General features: G+C 43.6%; 1 protein-coding gene across 1 annotated transcript in view; it reads right to left on the bottom strand.

Annotated features, from left to right (window-relative positions):
- The window catches only part of LOC126266778 (hexosaminidase D-like), a 903,571-nt gene that overhangs the window by 327,941 nt on the left and 555,961 nt on the right, over positions 1 to 19,669 (bottom strand). The window lies entirely within an intron of this gene.

The following is a 19,669-nucleotide window of genomic DNA, read 5'->3' on the forward strand; positions in this document are numbered from 1 at the left end:
ATCTAAGGACGCCGCGCAATCCGTGACATGGCGCCTCAAACCGCGCTGCCACTCCGCGCGTCTAGTTTTACTTGATTCATCCTTTATATCCTCACTCAGTTTCGATACGGTCCACCGCTTCCAGTTTCTAACGGTATCTCCTAAGGCACTGGTCGCATACGCAAACGAAGTGTTTGAAATTAAGTAATGTATGCAACACAAGTAACGTGCTTACGATCACAACTCACCGAAGGTGCTGGGGAAATTGCCGTAGTCTACGCTTACTTACATTGGTCTACACTGGCCTACGTTTGACAAAGTACCGGTGTGTATTTTTCCTTGCTTACTGTCGTCCCCAGGAACTGGTCCAGTTATGATATGATTGTACCTACACCGAAAACTAATATAGGAGAGTCAAAGTTAATTTTGTGTTGCGTTTTTAAAAACTCCATGTTTTCGTGAATGGTACGTTGTGATACGTTTTTGAACAACTCTGGAGAAGTAGAAGTGCGTTACTGAATAAAATATACAGAGCGTTGTTTGAAAATGACGTACTGCTGTACGAATCTTCGTAACGACGAAAGTTACGAGAAAGACAGTCATGTTCTTTAATGTCCGCCTTGTAGCTAAACATTTTGTTTCTTGTCAGAAAGTTATCTGAAGTGTTCAAGATAAATGGCACCCTACGTATAGTGTAAAAACCATTACACAGTGCACGGCGAGTTCTCCGTACCAAAATCAGCTCTTTTCCCCTCTATTCCGTTCTCGTACTGACCGAGGGAAACATGGTTTTCTGCATGCTTCTGTACGCAACCTCATCTCTCTTACGTCATTCTCACGCGAGGTATACGTGAAGGATAGTGCAACAGTCGCACAGGTTCTCTAAATTTGCCCAACACCGTCTCGTGAGAGCTGCGTCGACTTTCTTCCGAAGATTTCCATTCATGTTCATGAATATTGCTGTTACGCTGTCGTATGGGCTACACTGACCTGTTAAAATCCTAACAGAACGTATTTGTATTCGCTCAACGCCTATTGTCATATGTACCTTGTAAGACCTCCAAAAGCTGGACAACTAGTCGCGCTAACGCCGTATACGCCCATGCAATTTCATTTACAAATGCGTTAGATTTTCCCAGAAATATTCCAGCAAGTCTAAGTCACACATTACTAATTACAGTTTGTGTGTGTTCATTCTATCTCATATTGCTTCTCAAGACAACACTAATACTTAAACAATGTGTTGTCTTCCGCATGTACGTCACTAATCTTGTAGTCGAATACTACAGCTTTCTTTCTCTTTGCTGTAGACATTATGAAGCATTTCTGGAAATTTGATGAGAGCTGTGACTCATTACACCTATTACAAATTTTCCCGATATTTCTTGCGTTTTATACGACTGTCAAACTTCGAAACCTCCCTACGAAGATCATCATCATCATCATCATCATCATCATCAGCGGTCAACCTAATAATGTAGCTGATCCCATCCCGTAAATCCTTTATGTATTCTGAGATCATTACAGGCTCCAGGCGCACCAATTGCCAGTTCGATTTCTATTAAAATTCGTCACCCATTGTATTCCGTTCTGTTTGTCAAACATTCATTACTATAAATATACTATGACTGGTTGCATGTTGGTTAGTTGGTGATGATGTGGTACAGTGTTGAACGCCCTTCGGATAACTGGAAACAAGAAATCCGTCTACGAGGCGTAGTCATACAATCTTAATTATCAGGTCGAAGAAATATTAATTATTTTTTCTTTGTTTTCAAGTAACTGTCAGCCTCATTAGTTATTAAAATTGGCCGTTTCCCATTAACCAATCCTGCTTGTGTAGAGCACAGATCACTGTCAAATTGTGTTTTCAGATGACAACCGACATTTCAAGATGTGAGGAATAACTAAACGCTTCTTCACTGTAAAAGCCTGAATCACCAGAGGTTTTATACTGAAAATCCTTGTTCACAAACACCATCGCGGTTGTAAGAGTTCTTCATTACTTGGCATGTGGCACACATGCCGAATATAGTAGTTTTGCTTTCTTTTATACTTTGCACTTTAAAAAATGCTATAGGCGCAGAGTGTTGCAGCTGAGGAGTACATTCAAACATAACTTCTTGCGTTCTAAGCAATTATTTTGTAGGGTTCGTTCTGTTATCCACCGAATTAACACCCGCTACTCTGCCCGTAGCTGCAATCCAATACTGTTACTAACGACGTTCAAAGATGCCGGAACAGCAACATGGAAGCAATTACTGCCATCTGTTTTTAATCATCAACTTGAACAGAACACGTGCGCTACTCCTACGAGACTCCACTCAAACCACTGAATGTTCACACTGTATAGTACCCTAAAAAGAAATTTACAAATACTATCAAGGCATTGTTACAGGTAGTACTCTGTCTCCGCAGACGGGATCGCTAACGGCTGCTTCTGTGGCGGCGATTGATTCTGAGGTACGCCGTTTCGAATCCTATTGGTGGAAAATTTTCACTGTCAGTCTTTGGCAGGCAAGTGGAGAAGTGGTGGCGTGAAGTTCCTGACCGCAAGTCTTTGCTGGATTAATTTTCAAATCTGACTGCAGTGTCTCGCGAAGTGAAGGCATGTACGTTAACTGAATCGGGGGATGGGACCAAACAGAGAGATCATCGGTTCCATAGGAGTGGGGAAGGATGGCTGGCGACCATGCCCTTTCAAAGCAACCATCCCGGCCTGAAGCGATTTAGGGAAATCACAAACAACCTAAATCAGGATGTCCGGAGCGGGTTTGAACCGCACCACCTCGCTCGGTATAAAGGCATGTGACACTGTTGACGGTGATGCGTCCACCGGATGGGGAAGTTAAGCTGGACAGTCCCATTGTGCTATTCGAGGGAAGCAGGCTACGTGCCGGCACCGCGCTTCACCCTCTCCCTTCCCCTCATCTGTACAAGCAGTTATCAGGGTCACCACAATACAGGTACACACCTGACGCCTCATAACAAGTCTGAGGAAGGCAATGGTAAACTATCTCCGCTAGGGCTTCGCGTAGAACGCAATGCATCTGTTCCATTAAGCTCATTCCCTGAGTAGTACTCCGAATTGGCTAGTGCTGGCAGAAAAAAATCATTGAACGCTTAGCGACTGTTCAACAGATACACAGGTTGTTAAAAAAATGCATACAAAAAATTTGGTGATATAGACGAGATACAGGTAACACTTCTATGTGACAAATACGTCACAGGTGCACCGTTCCTCCGCTAGCGGTTCATGCAAGTTTTGACGCTAGTGGTATTCAGACACTGTGTTAAAATTGCTGCATGATAAAATTTTCTGAGACATGTTGCTGAAAATACAATTCTTTTACATTAATATACAACTGGCACCTGCCTTCTAATGATTATCTAACACGCTCAGAACAACCAGTTGGGTCACGACTAATGACTACCTCTTCAGGTGAGTGGGCAGCCAACTCTTCAGGAGTGTCTATCTTGTCTCTCGTAAACCAAACGCTTGTCTCCCACCACAAAAAGAAATGCATAGGAATGAAACACGGTACTGCCCTAACCCTCCTAATTCAATAATTGGGAAGAACATCCAAATGTTTTCTGATATCAGTGGCAAAGTGTGGTACAGCTCTTCACGCTGGAGACTCAGAGAGCCATAGACACAGGTTTCCAGGTAGATGCCGTGTTTCTCGATGCAGTTCCCCACAGTCGTTTAATGAACAAAGTAAGAGCATATGGACTATCAGACCTATTGTGTGATTGGATTGAAGAGTTCCTAGATACCAGAACGCAGCATGTCATTCTCAATGGAGAGAAGTCTTGCGAAGTGAGAGTGATTTCAGGTGCCGCAGGGGAGTGTCGTAGGACGCTATTCACAATATACATAAATGACTTTGTGGATAACATCGGAAGTTCACTGAGGCTTTTTGTGGATGATGCTGTGGTATATATCGAGAGGTTGTAACAATGGAAAATTGTACTGAAATGTAGGAGGATCTGCAGCGAATTGAAGCATGGTGCAGGGAATGGCAATTGAATCTCAATGTAGATAAGTGTAATGTGCTGCGGATACATAGAAAGAAAGATCCCTTATCATTTAGCTACAATATAGCAAGTCAGCAACTGGAAGCCGTTAATTCCATAAATTATCTGGAAGTAGGCGTTAGAGTGATTTAAAATGGGATGATCATGTGAAGTTGATCGTTGGTAAAGCAGATGCCAGACAGATTCACTGAAAGAATCCTAAGGAAAAGCAATCCGAAAACAAAGGAACTAGGTTACAGTACACTTGTTGGTGGCCCACTGCTTGAATACTGTTCACCAGTGTGGGATTCGTAGCAGATAGGGTTGATAGAAGAGATAGAGAAAATCCAACGGAGAGTAGCGCGCTTCGTTACAGGATCATTTAGTAATCGCGAAAGCGTTACGGAGATGATAGATAAACTCCAGTGGAAGACTCTGCAGGAGAGACGCTCAGTAGCTCGGTACGACCTTTTGTTGAAGTTTCGAGAACATACCTTCACCGAGGAGTCAAGCAGTATATTGCTCCCTCCTACGTGTATCTCGCGAAGAGACCATGAGGATAAAATCAGAGATTAGAGCCCACACAGAGGCATACCGACAATCCTCCTTTCCACGAACAATACGAAACTGGAATAGAAGGGAGAACCGATAGAAGTACTCAGGGTACCCTCTGCCACACACCGTCAGGTGGCTTGCGGAGTGTGGATGTAGATGTGGAAGCAGACCTGTAATCGTTGCATTACAAGTAGCAGCACGTTCGCCAACACTTCACGGAGGAAGATACGGTAATTTCCTCCGTCGAGAGTGTTAGGCAGAAGATACGGTCCAATGAAATGATCTCGAACAATACGAAATTTTATCTTGGCTGGACAGTCACTGACAGGTGTACTCTACACAAGTGTGTTTGGGATACTTGCAGGCCATACTATACAAGGGGCGTTCAACAAGTAAAGCAATGTATTTTTTCTCGGCCATTTTGGTTGAAAAAATACGGAATTTGTTGTGAGACATCCTGTAATATTCCTGCTTTATCCCCTATAGTTTCATGAAGTTTAGATACGTAGCGTACAAAATGGCCTCCGAGCAGAAGGCTGACATTCTGTTTTTTCTGGCAGAAAACGAGAGCATCACAGATATTCGTGGACACTTGCAGAATGTCTACGAAGAGAAGGGAGTGAACACGAGGACAGTGAGTCGTTGTACAAGGCCTCTGTCACTATCGCAACAAGGTCGCGCTAACCTGTCAGATCTCCTGCGTGCTGGGCGGCCGCACATAGCTGTGACTCCTGAAGTGTTGGAACGTGCGGACAGTCTCATTCGAGGTGATCGACGGATCACAATCAAACAACTCGCTGCACAACCGGACGTCTCTGTTGGTAGTACTGACACACTCGCCACCAGTACTCACGAGTGTGTGTCGCTGGGTTCCTCGCGGCCTATTGCAAAAACATAAGGAGTAGAACGAAGATCCAACTGTGCGGAATTGCTTGCGCGTTACGAGGCTGATCGTGACAGTTTTTCGTCGAACGTCGTCACAGGCGATTAAAGATGGATTCATCGCTTCTAACCGGTAACGAAACGCTATTCCATGGAGTGACGCCACACCCCTCTTCTACGAAGATAAAGTTCAAAGCCGCACTCTCAGCCGGTAAAGTTATGACGACGGTCTTCTGAGTCTCTGAAGGGATTATTCCGTTTGACGTTGTCCCTCATGTTGCAACGAACAACTCTGACGTGTATTATGCTAACCTCAAGTAACTGAAGGAACAACTTCAGAGTGTTCGTCACTACAAAGATGCAAACGAACTTCTCCATGACTACGTAAGGATTCACACAAGTCTGCGCACTATAGAGAAGACCACAAAATTTCATCGGACTGTTCTTCCTTATCCATCCTATGGGAGCCCAGATACATCACCACCAGACTTCCTTATATATGGTCTAATGAAGGAATCACTCCGCGGGAGGCAGTACGTGGATGACAGGGAGGTTATTGATGCAGCAAGACGTTGGCTCCGATGTGGTCCAGTAGAGTGGTAGCATGCAGCCTTACAGACACTCCCAGCGAGGTGGCGTAAGGTTGTCGCATTGAATGGAGGCAATGCTAAAAATTAGGGTTTTTGTAGTCAAAAGAACGGGGAATAATATGGTGTATTGGCTTCCTGAATGAAACAAGCCAGCTTTTAGAAAAAAAGTGTGTTGCATTATTTATTGAATGCCTCTCGTTTATTAATAACATAAAGGCAATATTAACAGTAACCTCAGTCCTTTCCCTGATGATTCATTTATCTATAAAGGAATAATATCTGATAAAGGGTGCAGAGATATTCAGTGAGATCTTGATAAGATTTCGAAGTGGAGTAAAGATTGGCAATTCGCTTTAAATGTTCAGAACTGTGGAAATGCGCACATAAAAAACCAGTTGGAATTAGTTAACCTACACAAACACTTTGGTGTAACGCTCGGTAGGCAAATGAAATGGACAATCACATAGGGTCAGCCGCAGGTACGCCAAGTGACAGACTGTGGTCCGGTGGTAGAATAGCAGGAAAATGCGATAGATCTACGAAGGAGATGCGTATAAAACACTCGTGTGACCTGTCCTAGTCTACTGCTCAAGCGTAAGGGACCCGTACCAAATACGACCAGCAAAGGATACTGACTGTATATAGAGAAGAGCTAAACGAATGGCCACAGGTTTGTTTGATGCATGGGAGAGCGTCACGGAGATATTGAAAAAACTGCTCTGGAAAACGCTTCAAAACAGACGAAAATAAACCAATAAATAAAAAAAATCCCGTGATAGCTGATTTAGAAAGTTTATAGAATCTTATTTAAGTGATAAATCTAGGAATGGTTGGGTTGGATTGCTTGGGGGAAGAGACCAAACAGCGAGTCATCGGTGTCATTGGGATTAGGGAAAGACGGGGAAGAAAGTCGGCCGTGCCCTTTTCAAAGGAACCATCGCGGCATTTGCCTGGAGCGATGTAGGGAAATCACGGAAAACCTAAATCAGGATGACAGGACGCAGGATTGAACCGTCGTCCTCCCGAAAGCCTAGGAATGGTCTACAGGCTGCTAGATATCACTAAAACAGACAAGACTATTTACAGCGCGCTCAATCATTTGTGGAATTCTTGGGTGAAGCAGTAACTTCTCCACGATTTTCGCCAAAAAGGCTCATTGCTATCTTCAGCTAATCCTGAACGGAAACTTGGGCGGACAACAGAAGTCTGTAACATAGAAATAGGCGGGGAAAACATCATATCGCTTAAACAATCATTCTTCCCCCGCTCTGTACGCTACGTGACTACAACGGAAGAAAACCCTAACACCTGGTACAATTAAAGTACTCTCTGCCATACTCTTCACCATAGAATTCAGAGTATAGATGTAGAAATATTTAGTCCACACAGATTTTCAGCATATATTTGTCGATAGTGGTACACAAGTGTTGCCTCAGGATTTTCAGACTCTCTTGTATGGCGACTGTGGCTGTAGAATGTCCCTTCTCTTGTGAAGGCGGCCTCGTCAGGTAACTGTTCATGGACTCCAAGCAGGAAAATGGTGCATTGTGACATTTGTGCCACATAACAGAAGTGTTTCTTTTTATCTCCTCTAAAAACTGTACAAATTTGTGAAATTTCTTTTACAATGTGCGTGTTGCACAAACAGAAGCATATAATTATGACACGCCTTAATTTAAATATCTTTCTTAGAAACTACAATTATTCCCTAGTTATCAGCAGCTTACGTGCTAGAAACTAGTGGTTCTCTTTATATCCCACGTCTTGGACAATGTAATGCATTCGAAGAGCAAAACTCTATCTTCCCAGACCTCATAAAAACGTTCGACTCTGGATCGCACTGACGAATGATAAAGGTACGAAATATTTACTTTAGTTTCAGGCGCGTTTGATACGTACAGGTTTAAAAGAATCACATTGGCCCACCTAAACTACGCAGGAAGGGCTTCTTGTTCCGTCAATTGATGAGGATTCAATGTGACCCAGAACTGCCCTTTTATAAGTACATTCGTAACAAATCACTGAGAAGAGTGAGGTCCAGGAAACCGCCAACCGTAATAAAGTGGTGAACAGACAAAAGCGCCAACAACGTTAATATTCACTGGATCGCTTCAGACCACACACGATGACCCCCTGGGTTCGAATTTCCCCGGCGACAGTGGAAAGCTCTTAATACGATTCGACCTTGCATGGAATCTGCCAGGACATTCTGTACAAAGGGGGCAAAGGCTCATGCCCTCACAGTGACTGCGGTGCTATGCATCAGACAATTAAGCGTATTGTGAGTGAGTGCTACATTAGGCCGTACCAAGGCCCAGAAACATATATATATATATGAACCGAAGGATACTAGGATTTTTTGGCAGAATGGCTTGGACATTAATACACAGGGATTGTGCTTGTTGCCCATGTCCCTGGGCAGGTCAGTCAATATCAGGAATGTTATTGCCCACGAACCACTGCCTCCTCAGAGACGACGCTTCATAACAGGGTGCATGGTGCATTGTCAGTCTGATAGACCAATAATCATATCAGAACTGTTCCTCTTGTCTTAATCCAGTCAACTTTATTAGTGTAAATTTACCGTTGATTTGATTGTTCTTTTCATTACTTATCTTATTGTCTATTTTAACGTTCTTTTTATTGCTGGCTTTAATGTCTATCGAACTGGTCACCTTATTATGCAGTTTACTGCTCCTTTTATTGACTCTTCTCGCATACCATTTTTACTGGTCATTTTACAGTCTACTACATATTTTGTATCTATTTTATAGCTAATGTACTTAAACATGATGTACTTGTTTTATTAGCTCCTCACTTGGGGTAATTTAAATGTCCAATGTACCATACATGTCGATGCTATGCCAAACGATAAATAAATACATTAGTGTCGAAGCACTTCGATTCAATGTAAACTTAGCAGTGGAGAGATCACGCACAAACAGATGAACGAGTGTACTGATATTTTCACCAAGGTGGAGGTAAGGCATGCACAGCATGTAGGCTCCACTGTCTTATATAAAGTCTCTGGACACCTATTACGAGACATTCGTATGAGGTAGGTGTAGTATCATTGCCACAGATACTACTACAACGCCGCGGCAACGCAAGGTTGGCAGCCAGTCGTCTGCCGAGCACAGCGCACTCTAGCGGGTTGTGCAGCTCTACGGAACTGGAGTGTGCCTCGTTCACTTCTTAGCTACATTTCAACCTAGGCAGACGCACTTTCATAATCGGCCCTGAGCCAGTTCTGTAATGTTTGCATTGATTCTCTGAGGAGGGCCCATCAGACCTAGTCCCTGAGAATATGTTGTATTAGTTCATGGTATTCCATGTTACGAGATTGTCAGTTCATAGCCGCAGCTGCAGTCCTACAAACTACTGAAGATAAGTAATTTCATTGTAATGTGGGTTTCTTGAATAATAATCCTCTCTAACAGTGTGCCGTACCGCACATTATTGCAGCCTGGACTCCTCCAGCTCCTACCAACTCGGCCTCCTACTTATTTGCATTTAGTAACGAGCTGAAAACACACACGCTTTTTGTGCCTCTAAACAGTAAGACACAATAGTTTTCCACCCTTGGTCTTTATGGTCTGCCGCGGACACTTTCAGTGAGGTGTCTTGAATGCCTGTAGAGGAATGGCAGGTCATTCTTCTTCATTGACTGAGGTGACATCCAATGGATAGTCCAGATTCCAAGTCACTGAGGTCTAATGACCGACCCATTTCGCTGTTACCGCTTCTCTACTGACAGCATAGTACTTCCCGACTTCTTTTATACTTGTTGATTCGCCGCTCATGACATCTAGTCATCAATTACGCTTTACATAAGATTTTCCGGATACTAGGCACGAATTCATTTGAGTTTTCTGTGTCGAGAAGACAGTCAACAAAGGCAATAACGGTCACCAACTGGCTACCACTGTGATTTTTAGCTGTGCAGCAAGTGGAAGGGTCAGGTGTAGTCAAGTAATTCCCTCACGCTGTAAGAGTTGCTGCAAAAATCTGAAAACGTTGTCGCTACTAAATCTCAGGCACAACTGCTATAGGCGTTTCACAGTTTAGTGAACATGACTGCCACTGTAGCACCGAGTAAGGCCTGAAAGTGTGCTTACACAGCTGAACCGTTAAAAGGCACTGCTCATGACACGCAAGAAATGTGGCTTTGAGCCCAGAATGGAGGAGAGTTTCACTCGTCATCACACATTCAGTAAGATGGAAGACGTAACATCTAATATTGGCTCTGTTCTTATGAAGTTTGTGTTATATGTGACAATAAAGTGAGGTAACATTAGGCTGTAGTAATGTACACTACTGGCCATTAAAATTGCTGCACCACGAAGATGACGTGCTACAGATGTGAAATTTAACCAACAGGAAGAAGATGCTGTGATTTGCAAATGATTAGCTTTTCAGAGAATTCACACAAGGTTGGCGCCGGTGGCGACACCTACAACGTGCTAACATGAGGAACGTTTCAAACCGATATCTCATACACAAACAGCAGTTGAGCGGCGTTGCCTGGTGAAACATTGTTGTGATGCCTCGTGTAAGGAGGAGAAGTGCGTACCATCACGTTTCCGACTTTGATAATGGTCGGATTGTGGCCTATCGCGATTGCGGTTTATCGTATCGCGACATTGCTGCTCGCGTTGGTCGAGATCCAATGGCTGTTAGCAGAATATGGAATCGGTGGGTTCAGGAGTGTAATACTGAACGCCGTGCTGGATCCCAATGGCCTCGTATCGCTAACAGTCGAGATGACAGGCATCTTATCCGCATGGCTGTAACGGATCGTGCAGCCACGTCTCGATCCCTCAGTCAACTGATGGGGACATTTGCAAGACAACCATCTGCACGAACAGTTCGACGACGTTTGCAGCAGTATGGACTATCAGCTCGGAGACCATGATTGCGGTTACCCTTGATGCTGCATCACAGACAGAGCGCCTGCGATGGTGTACTCAACGACGAACCTGGGTGCACGAATGGCAAAACACGTCATTTATTTGGATGAAGGCAGGTTCTGTTTACAGCACCATGATGGTCGCATCCGTGTTTGGCGCCATCGCGGTGAACGCACATTGGAAGCGTGTATTCCTCATCGACATACTGGCGTATCACCCGGCGTGATGGTATGGAGTGCCATTAGTTACACGTATCGGTCACCTATTGTTCGCATTGATAGCACTTTGAACAGTGGACTTTACATTTCAGATGTGTTAACACCCGTGGCTCTACCCTTCATTCGATCTCTGCGAAACCCTACATTTCAGCAGGATAATGTACGACCGCATGTTGCAGGTCCTGTACGGGCCTCTCTGGATACAGAAAATGTTCGACTGCTGCCCTGGCCAGCACATTCTCCAGATCTCGCACCAATAGAAAAGTCTGGTCAATGGTGGTCGAGCAACTGGCCCGTCACAGTACGCCAGTCGCTACTCTTGATGAACTGTGGTATCGTGTAGAAGGTGCATGGACAGCTGTACCTGTACACGCCATCCAAGCTCTGTGACTCAATGGCGAGTCGTATCAAGGCCGTTATTTGAGCCAGAGGTGGTTGTTCCGGTACTGATTTCTCAGGATGTATACACCCAAATTGCGTAAAAGTGTAATCACATATCAGTTTTAGTATAATATATTCGTTCAATGAATAGCCGTTTATCATCTGCATTTCTTCTTGTGTAGCAATTTTATTGGTCAGTAGTGTAGCTTAAGTACATCATATAATGCACTTGGTAGGCGAAATTTTGGTTAAATTATTTCATTCGGTCTCCTATTTTCATCAGACGTGCCTCGGTGCTTTGTCGTTAGGTTACAAGACGTGGCTGACGGAGTGCGTATTCGGCACTATAATTAGCGTATCGCAACCTGACCGGATCGGGTAGACGTACTGTCGCCAGCCTACGTGCAACAAGATGCACAACGAGGGGTCCGAAGGCAGCTTTGTGCGCACAGCACACGTCATCCCAGCTGACGAGGCGCCTGCATACAGACGTGTGGGCGGCAGAGCTCAGATGACGACGAAACAGGAGAATACCAAGTAACCGAGAAAGGTTTGTCGATGACATTTTAATTCTGTCAGAGACGGGGAAGGACTTTGAAGAGCAGTTCGTAGTAGAGGTATAGTCTAATACACCAGTCGCGGCACACTTAAGTGTGAAAGTGGTTGACGTTTATACAGCTGGATCGACACTAGCGCTCCAAGCGGTGAGAAAGCTGTCACACGCGACCTAAGGATAAAGTTTGTTTTTAATGATTTTTCTACTTAATTAAAGAAATAACTTCAACATTTATGCTTGCATGTAATAGTAAATTATCAAGGGGCATGAATTATCGTGAAATAACTGTAAAATGCAGTGATTATCTCTGATTCAATGACATAAACTACATATTATTCAAAAAACTTCCTCTAGAATACGAGTATAATTGCAGCTCACTTCTGTGACAGCAAGAAAATATAAACACATATTTCAAGCATGAGAAGCATTTGTGCCTACTGTTGTATGTTCTTATTTTGATAGCCACATTCCTCGACGCGTTAAATTTTTTCTGTGGTGTCTAATGATTCACCCATTCTTTCACTTCACTCGACTTTCTTACGTACGAATATTCATGTAAATGTAGTTGCTTCTGCTTCGAAAATTAATGTGTTTAAAGTTCCTGCCGATTGTGGCTCAGGTGTAGCAACAAATGTGGAATTTGTTTCTTCTGTATTGGGAAACAGATTTATTGATTTTGACGTTTTATTAACACGCTCCATATTCACTGGCTGGCTGGAAGTGTACCGAAGAAATGGAAATTGGAAATTCGTGGTAAGGTCTTATGGGACCAAATTACTGAGGTCATCGGCCCCTAAGCTTACACGCTATTTAATCTTACTTTAACTTACGCTAAGGACATCACACACACACGCACACACACACCCGAGAGAGGACTCGAACCTCCGACGAGTGGAGCCGCGCGGACCGTCACTAGAAGCCCAACACCACGCGGCTGTAGCGAACAAATCTTCGCGTTGTTGAGTACGGATACGAGGGCTTTCTACAAAGGTCAGGTCTCCTGACGTTTACTAGCAATGTTTGTTATTAAAGTTAAAGACATTCTTCATCAAATATCTGCACATTACAAGAGGATCGTAAATAAATTGTACTGTTACGCACCGTTTCACATCTCTCAGAATCCTTAGAAAACTGAAGAATGAGAAATATTTTGTCATTTTTGAGTTATTGTCGATTTTCATGGCACTACATACAATCTCTACTGTAAAAACTATTTTACCAATCAAGATAAACGATAGTATTCGCTCTCTACTTTCCGCTGGCTTCACTATCTTTTTGTGATTGCTGAAATGAAGGCAATTACTGCTATACCCCATCTGAATGGGAGAGAGTGTTAGGACATTTCTTGATTTATTTGACGCCGCTTATGCGGGTTAGGGAATTGGGTTATGTTTCTTAGGATAGGCTGCTTATATTTGTAATAAGACTATTGAACGGGGTCAAGGCCCCTAATTAGATGATTAGTCGAGTCCGCTGCTTTCTGGTAAAGGATGGCTATAATGTTCTTAAATCACTCCAGAACATCTTCTTTCCCCGCCTCGTACAGGTATTTCGCCGGAAAAGTGAAGGGAACGTGCAAAATCCGTCTCAGAACTTTATTCTGCAAGGTCTGAAGTGTATGAAGGTGTCTTTTCGCTGCTGTGCCCCAGCCTGGACTTTCTTAGTCAATTATTGGGCAAAAGGTCTCGTAAATGGCTAGTCCTATATTTGGTGGAAATTCACTGCGTTCTTTAGTATTCGCACTCATCCGACATTATACTCAGGAGTAACACCTGCTGACCGTTTGGCGCGCTTCTACCGCTGTGGTCAACAAAAAGCAGACGGAGTGTCGCGACTTATGTGAGACCATGGTAGAGGCTATGAGATTAGCATGCACGTAAATAAAACAAGTATACTGTGAACGGTGCGAGGAGTATTTTGGGCAAAGGGACAGCAAAAGTAGTAGTTGAGATCTGCTATTAGTGATTAGGAAATTAACTGATGGTGGCTGAAGTACAAAGGATACAAAAAGCAGAAAGGCAATTTGTTGATATCGAAAATAAAATTAAGTGCTAGAAAGTCTTTTCTAAACATATTTGTCTGTATAGTATCCTTGTGCGGGAGTGAAACGTGTATGATTAACAGTTCACACAAACAGAAACTAGACGCTTTTGAAATGTTGTGCTACAGAAGAATTCTGAATATTAAGGTGGTTGGTCGAGTAACTTCTGAAGAGTACTGGATCTCATCTGGGAAAAAAAGATTTATGACGCAGCTGGTGAAACTAAGGGAGCGGTTGATGGGATACACACTGAGGGATCAAGGAATAGTCAATTTGGTAATGCAGGGGAGTGCGTGGAGACGGGGGTGGATTACAGCTGTATAGGAAAACCAAGGCTGGGCAACAGAAAGCAGCTTCAAATGGATGTAGGCTGCAGTAGTTTTCGTGCTTCAATAAGATTGTGTCGGTCTCTCTTGTCTCACAGAATCCAGGAAAGTACATCACGGCCCATTGAGGTGGTTATATGTCCCGTAAACATCCGTTTCATTTTCATAAGATTCGTTATTACTTCTTCTACTCTAGTCTGTTCCCTCATCTGTTTGTTTATCTGCTCCTTCACTTCTCGTTGAGCAACTCTGAACTTAATAGTTGTTGCAATTCACCTTCTTAATCCTCATGGAGCATAGATGCTAAATCTAGTTTTTACAGCTCAGCAAATTAACTGAATCAGCTGGGCCTTACTTTATACCACGTGGTATCTGTTAATCACTTTTTTTCTGGAAGCTACCAGTAGGTTTATTTTAGAATATGCTGTAATATGCTAGGTACCATACGCAAACGAATAAGTGAGCGTTCATTTCTTCACAATACTACGGGTGTAGAAATTTTTAATGTAGCACTGTCTCTACATCATTACTATCATATTCATAAGATAAAATACAAGACGAAGAAAAGAGCGAATAAGGAGAAATGTGATAACGAAGATTATGATTTTCAATGAGGAAAAGCCAGTGAACACGAAATCGTATTCCATCACCAACAGCAAGGATGTTAGAAGCCATGTACACTATGTGAGCAGAAGTATCCGGACACCGTAAGAACATACGTTTCTCATAGAAGGTGCATTGTGCTGCCGCCTACTGTCAGGTACTCCACAACAGCGACCTCAGTAGTCACTATACATCTTGAGAGAGCAAAATGGGGCGTAGCGGAACTCACGGACTTCGTACGTGGTCAGGTGATTGGTTGTCAGTTGTGTCATACGTCTGTACGCGAGATTTCCACACTCCTAAACATCCCTAGGTCCACTGTGTCCGAAGTGATAGTGAAGTGGAAACGTGAAGGGACACGTACAACAAAAAAGCGTACAGGCCGACCTCGTCTGTTGACTGACACCGCCGGCAGTTGAAGAGGGTCGTAATGTGGAATAGGCAGACATGTATCCAAACCATCACGCATGAATTCCAAATTACATCAGGATCCACTGGAAGTACTATGACAGTTAGGCGGGAGGTAAGGAAACTTGGATTTCATGATCGAGGGACTGCTCATAAGCCACCCATCACGCCGGTAAATGCCGAACGACGCCTCGCTTGGTGTAAGGGGCGTGAACATTGGACGACTGAACAGTGGAAAAACATTGTGTGGAGTGACGAATGACGGTACACAATGTGGCGCTTCGATGGCAGGGTGTGGGTATGGCGAATGCCCGATGAACGTCATCTGCCAACGTGTGTAGTGCCAACAGTAAAATTCGGAGGCGGTGGTGTTATGGTGTGGTCGTGTTTTTCATGGAGGGGGCTTGCACCCCATGTTGTTTTGTGTGGCACTATCACACCACAGGCCTACATTGATATAGACTGGCCTGCACAAAGTCCTGACCTGAATCCTACAGAAGACCTTAGGGATGTTTTGGAACGCCGACTTCGTGACAGGCTTCACCGACCGACATCGATACCTCTCCTCAGCACAGCACTCCGTGAAGAATGGGCTACCATTCCCCAAGAATCCTTCCAGTACCTGATTGAACGTATGCCTGCGAGAGTGGAACCTGTCGCCAAGGCTAAGGGTGGGCCAACGCCATATTGAATTACAGCTTTACCGATGGAGGGCGTCACGAACTTGTAAGTCGTTTCGGGTAAGGATTGTCTGAATATAAGGGTTTCACATTTGTGCAGTGCACTAAATACAGAGCCGACCATATACATAGGGACTTGAAAAAGTAAGTTACACACGCTAATATTATGGCGCAAAGAGTGTGGTGCATTGTCAGACGAGAGTACACGTTCCCGGCGTCCTGCAGAGATACTTCTGCTGCAGTAAGGTTAACAGGTGATCACAGTGTGCGCGGGAAATAACGCCGCACCTGGGGGCATATTCCAAAATGTGAGAACCAGCAGGCTTAAGATTCTTATGAGCAAAACATCTTAATTACACACAGATTCGCTATGAAATTCCTCCAGTACACGGACTAAATGTAATGTGGCATGTCAGCCATGTCGAAATGGTGGCAACAATATAATCAAGATCACACAAACGTGCGTGATGCTCACCGGAAAGGAAAACTATAGGCATCGACCGTAGACGATACTTTCTAGACGATCGAGGATCTGATTTGCAGCAATCGCAGATTTTTATGACGATGGAAACATCCACACAGCGATTGCCTAATGGCTCCGTGACCGATGAATGGACTGCTGTCGTCGATAGACTGAACAATTCGTAGAACGCTCTGACCGTCGTTTACAGCGACGTGGTGACAGTTCTGAGTAACAGTGTAATGTATCTGCGTCACTCCGAAGTGTAGTACAGCGTTCTACACAAATTATTTGGCCTACCAAAATAATGTGTAACTTACTCTCTTAAGTACCATCGTATAAGACGTTTTCTGATATTGTTTTCAGATATAATAATAGAACAACATTTTGTGGTACTTACATGTATTCCAGTTCTTAGTTTATAAATAAAACCCGTCTAAAGAATCCCTAAAGGCATGTCGTTACTAGGTAAAAAACGTACTTGAGTCCTGATGTAGCTTGTATGTTATATGCCCTAATATTCTGGCGAATCGGAACTATTTTTTCTGTTTAAAATGTTGGTCTTACTTTGTCCAGAACAATACATTGAGCAGCAACATATATAAACTTCTCACTCAGATAATGTAATCCAAGGATTGACGGGGTTAAAGTTCACGGACCCTTGAAGTGACAATTGGTAAGGTAAATTATTGTAAACTATGTTTTGACGAACGTCTGGAAGTTAGTCGCGAAAACTCTGTTTAGTTGACAAAAAGCACCCTACGCCATTTTTCCTTTGTGCGCTAGAGGTAAACAGTATGTCGTCATCCAAAACACTAATTCGTTCTTTGTTTCCACAGTTTAAGAACTTGAACTGCTACTTCTAGGTCTGCCGTTAAAATTTAAGATGCGCTTACAGCTGTGAGCCTTGCGGCTAGTCGCCGTGCGGTTCTGCTTGCCCCACACGCAAGTAGACACACCTGTCTCCGCCTTGTATGGGGAGACTCCTGCGCCCCCATGCGCACAATTCAGAGACATGCGTGACTCAGCGCTCCCTTGCCTCTCCGTGCAACGTCCGAATGCGCCAATTGGTGGTGGTGGTGGTGGTGGTGGTGGTAGTAGAAGTAATAAGTTCCTGAAACTTCCAGGCAGATTAAAACTGTGTGCCCGACCGAGACTCGAACTCGGGACCTTTGCGTTTCGCGGGCAAGTGCTCTACCAACTGAGCTACCGATGCACGACTCACGCCCGGAACTCACAGCTTTACTTCTGGCAGTACCTCGTCTCCTACCTTCCAAACCGTACAGAAGCTTTCCTGCGAACCTTGCAGAACTAGCACTCCTAAAAGCACTCCTTATCTGACTCCTCTGAGTAAGTTCCTGTGGGGCCAAACTGCTGGGGTCATCTGTCCCTAGGCTTATACACTACTTAATCTAACTTAAAGCTAATTTACGCCAAGAACAACACACACACCCGTGCCCGAGGGAGAACTCGAACCTCCGCGCGAACCGTGGCAAGGCGCCACAGACCACGCGACTACCCCTCGCAGCACGCGCCTAGCGCTCACGGAAAGTAGCGTATGTGTAAGCACACCTTTATGGTGATATGCAATCTCCTTATCTGACTCCTGTGGCAACTCTGAACTGCCGAGGCACCGACTACGTAATTGGAATATAAATTGCATATTACATAAAATTCATCCGAGTAACATTACCTGGCAATATGAACAGTGGCTACACGTTTGGTAACACTGCTGGACATTGTTGCTAGGAAACAGTTGAAGCCAACGCTTTTCCCACGCCATGGAAATAGACGAAATCGAACTAGTGAAAGTGAACGAAGCTGTCCTTTTCCAAACGACTACGGAAAAAAAACAAAGAATAGAGCAATTGGACTTGGTATTTACGTTATTTTTAAGAAAGCGAATAGTCCAGAAAATGTAATCCGTTAACTTATACTCGATAACTAACTCTTCTGTATGTTTCGCCATAATGTAGAATAAAAACTTTTAATTACCGTGCACTGAAATTGGGCCAAAACATGATCAAATCGCTTACATACCTATTACAACCAAATTGGCAATCACCTTCAGCTTGATGGCTACTTATATTTACGACTTCATATCGATGTCGTACTTGGCAACACAAGTTTGCATCACCTTTAGCTTAAGCAATATTCAAGTCTTAGTGTTTTATTGAAGTAGTCGTAAGTATTATGCACAGATATTTTGAAAGTCTCATCAGTTTCAACAAAGAGTGTCAAAATTTAATTCTCAATACAACAACACTACGCGGTTTCTATGATGGCACCAACAACAACATCCGGGAAGAGTACACCAGAACCCCCACCCACCCCACCCCAAACCAGATTAAATTAATATCAGTACTACCTCTGGTTAAAATTTATATTGGACGAGTGACCATAAAGTGTATAAAATTTTAATTTTTAGAGAATTAATATTGTAATGCAAAGTAGTTAATATACAGACAAAACTCACTCTGTGTGTGTGTGTGTGTGTGTGTGTGTGTGTGTGTGTGTGTGTGTGTGTGTGTAAGAGATCACACACGTCAGTCTTAACCTAAAATATTGCTTCCTGCAATAAAGAATGGATAGGTAACTTTTTCTCCGGAACATGTGGGAAGCTGACAAGTAATACGGACAGAAAGGAAAACAGCTAGCTAACCAATCATTAAAAACCTGCTCCGTAACAACTTATGGAGGAGTACCGATCCCTCACAAAACTATAAAACACTTACTACACTCGTTCAATCGTCGCTTAAAGCAGAGGACAAGGCCACAGTCAAACATTTAATGCTTTCTGATCAGCATGCAGTTAAAATATGGCACACTCTTATAATGACGTGACGTGTAACACATTCTACTAGAAGCTCGTAATGAAGGAGGAACCCATGGATTAAAGGGCAGTGACCCACAGAAAGACGAGGTAAAAGATTTCGTTTAATGTTGAATGCCTGAATGGTAGCACGTCCTTGTTTAATTGTTCAAGTTTTTTTTTTTCCAGTCACTCTCTCTCCATTTACTCATGACGCCCCTCCTCACCAGTGACATTATTGACCCCAGTGG

The sequence above is a fragment of the Schistocerca gregaria genome, chromosome 4 (genome assembly GCF_023897955.1).
Source record: "Schistocerca gregaria isolate iqSchGreg1 chromosome 4, iqSchGreg1.2, whole genome shotgun sequence".
Lineage (NCBI taxonomy): Eukaryota > Metazoa > Arthropoda > Insecta > Orthoptera > Acrididae > Schistocerca > Schistocerca gregaria.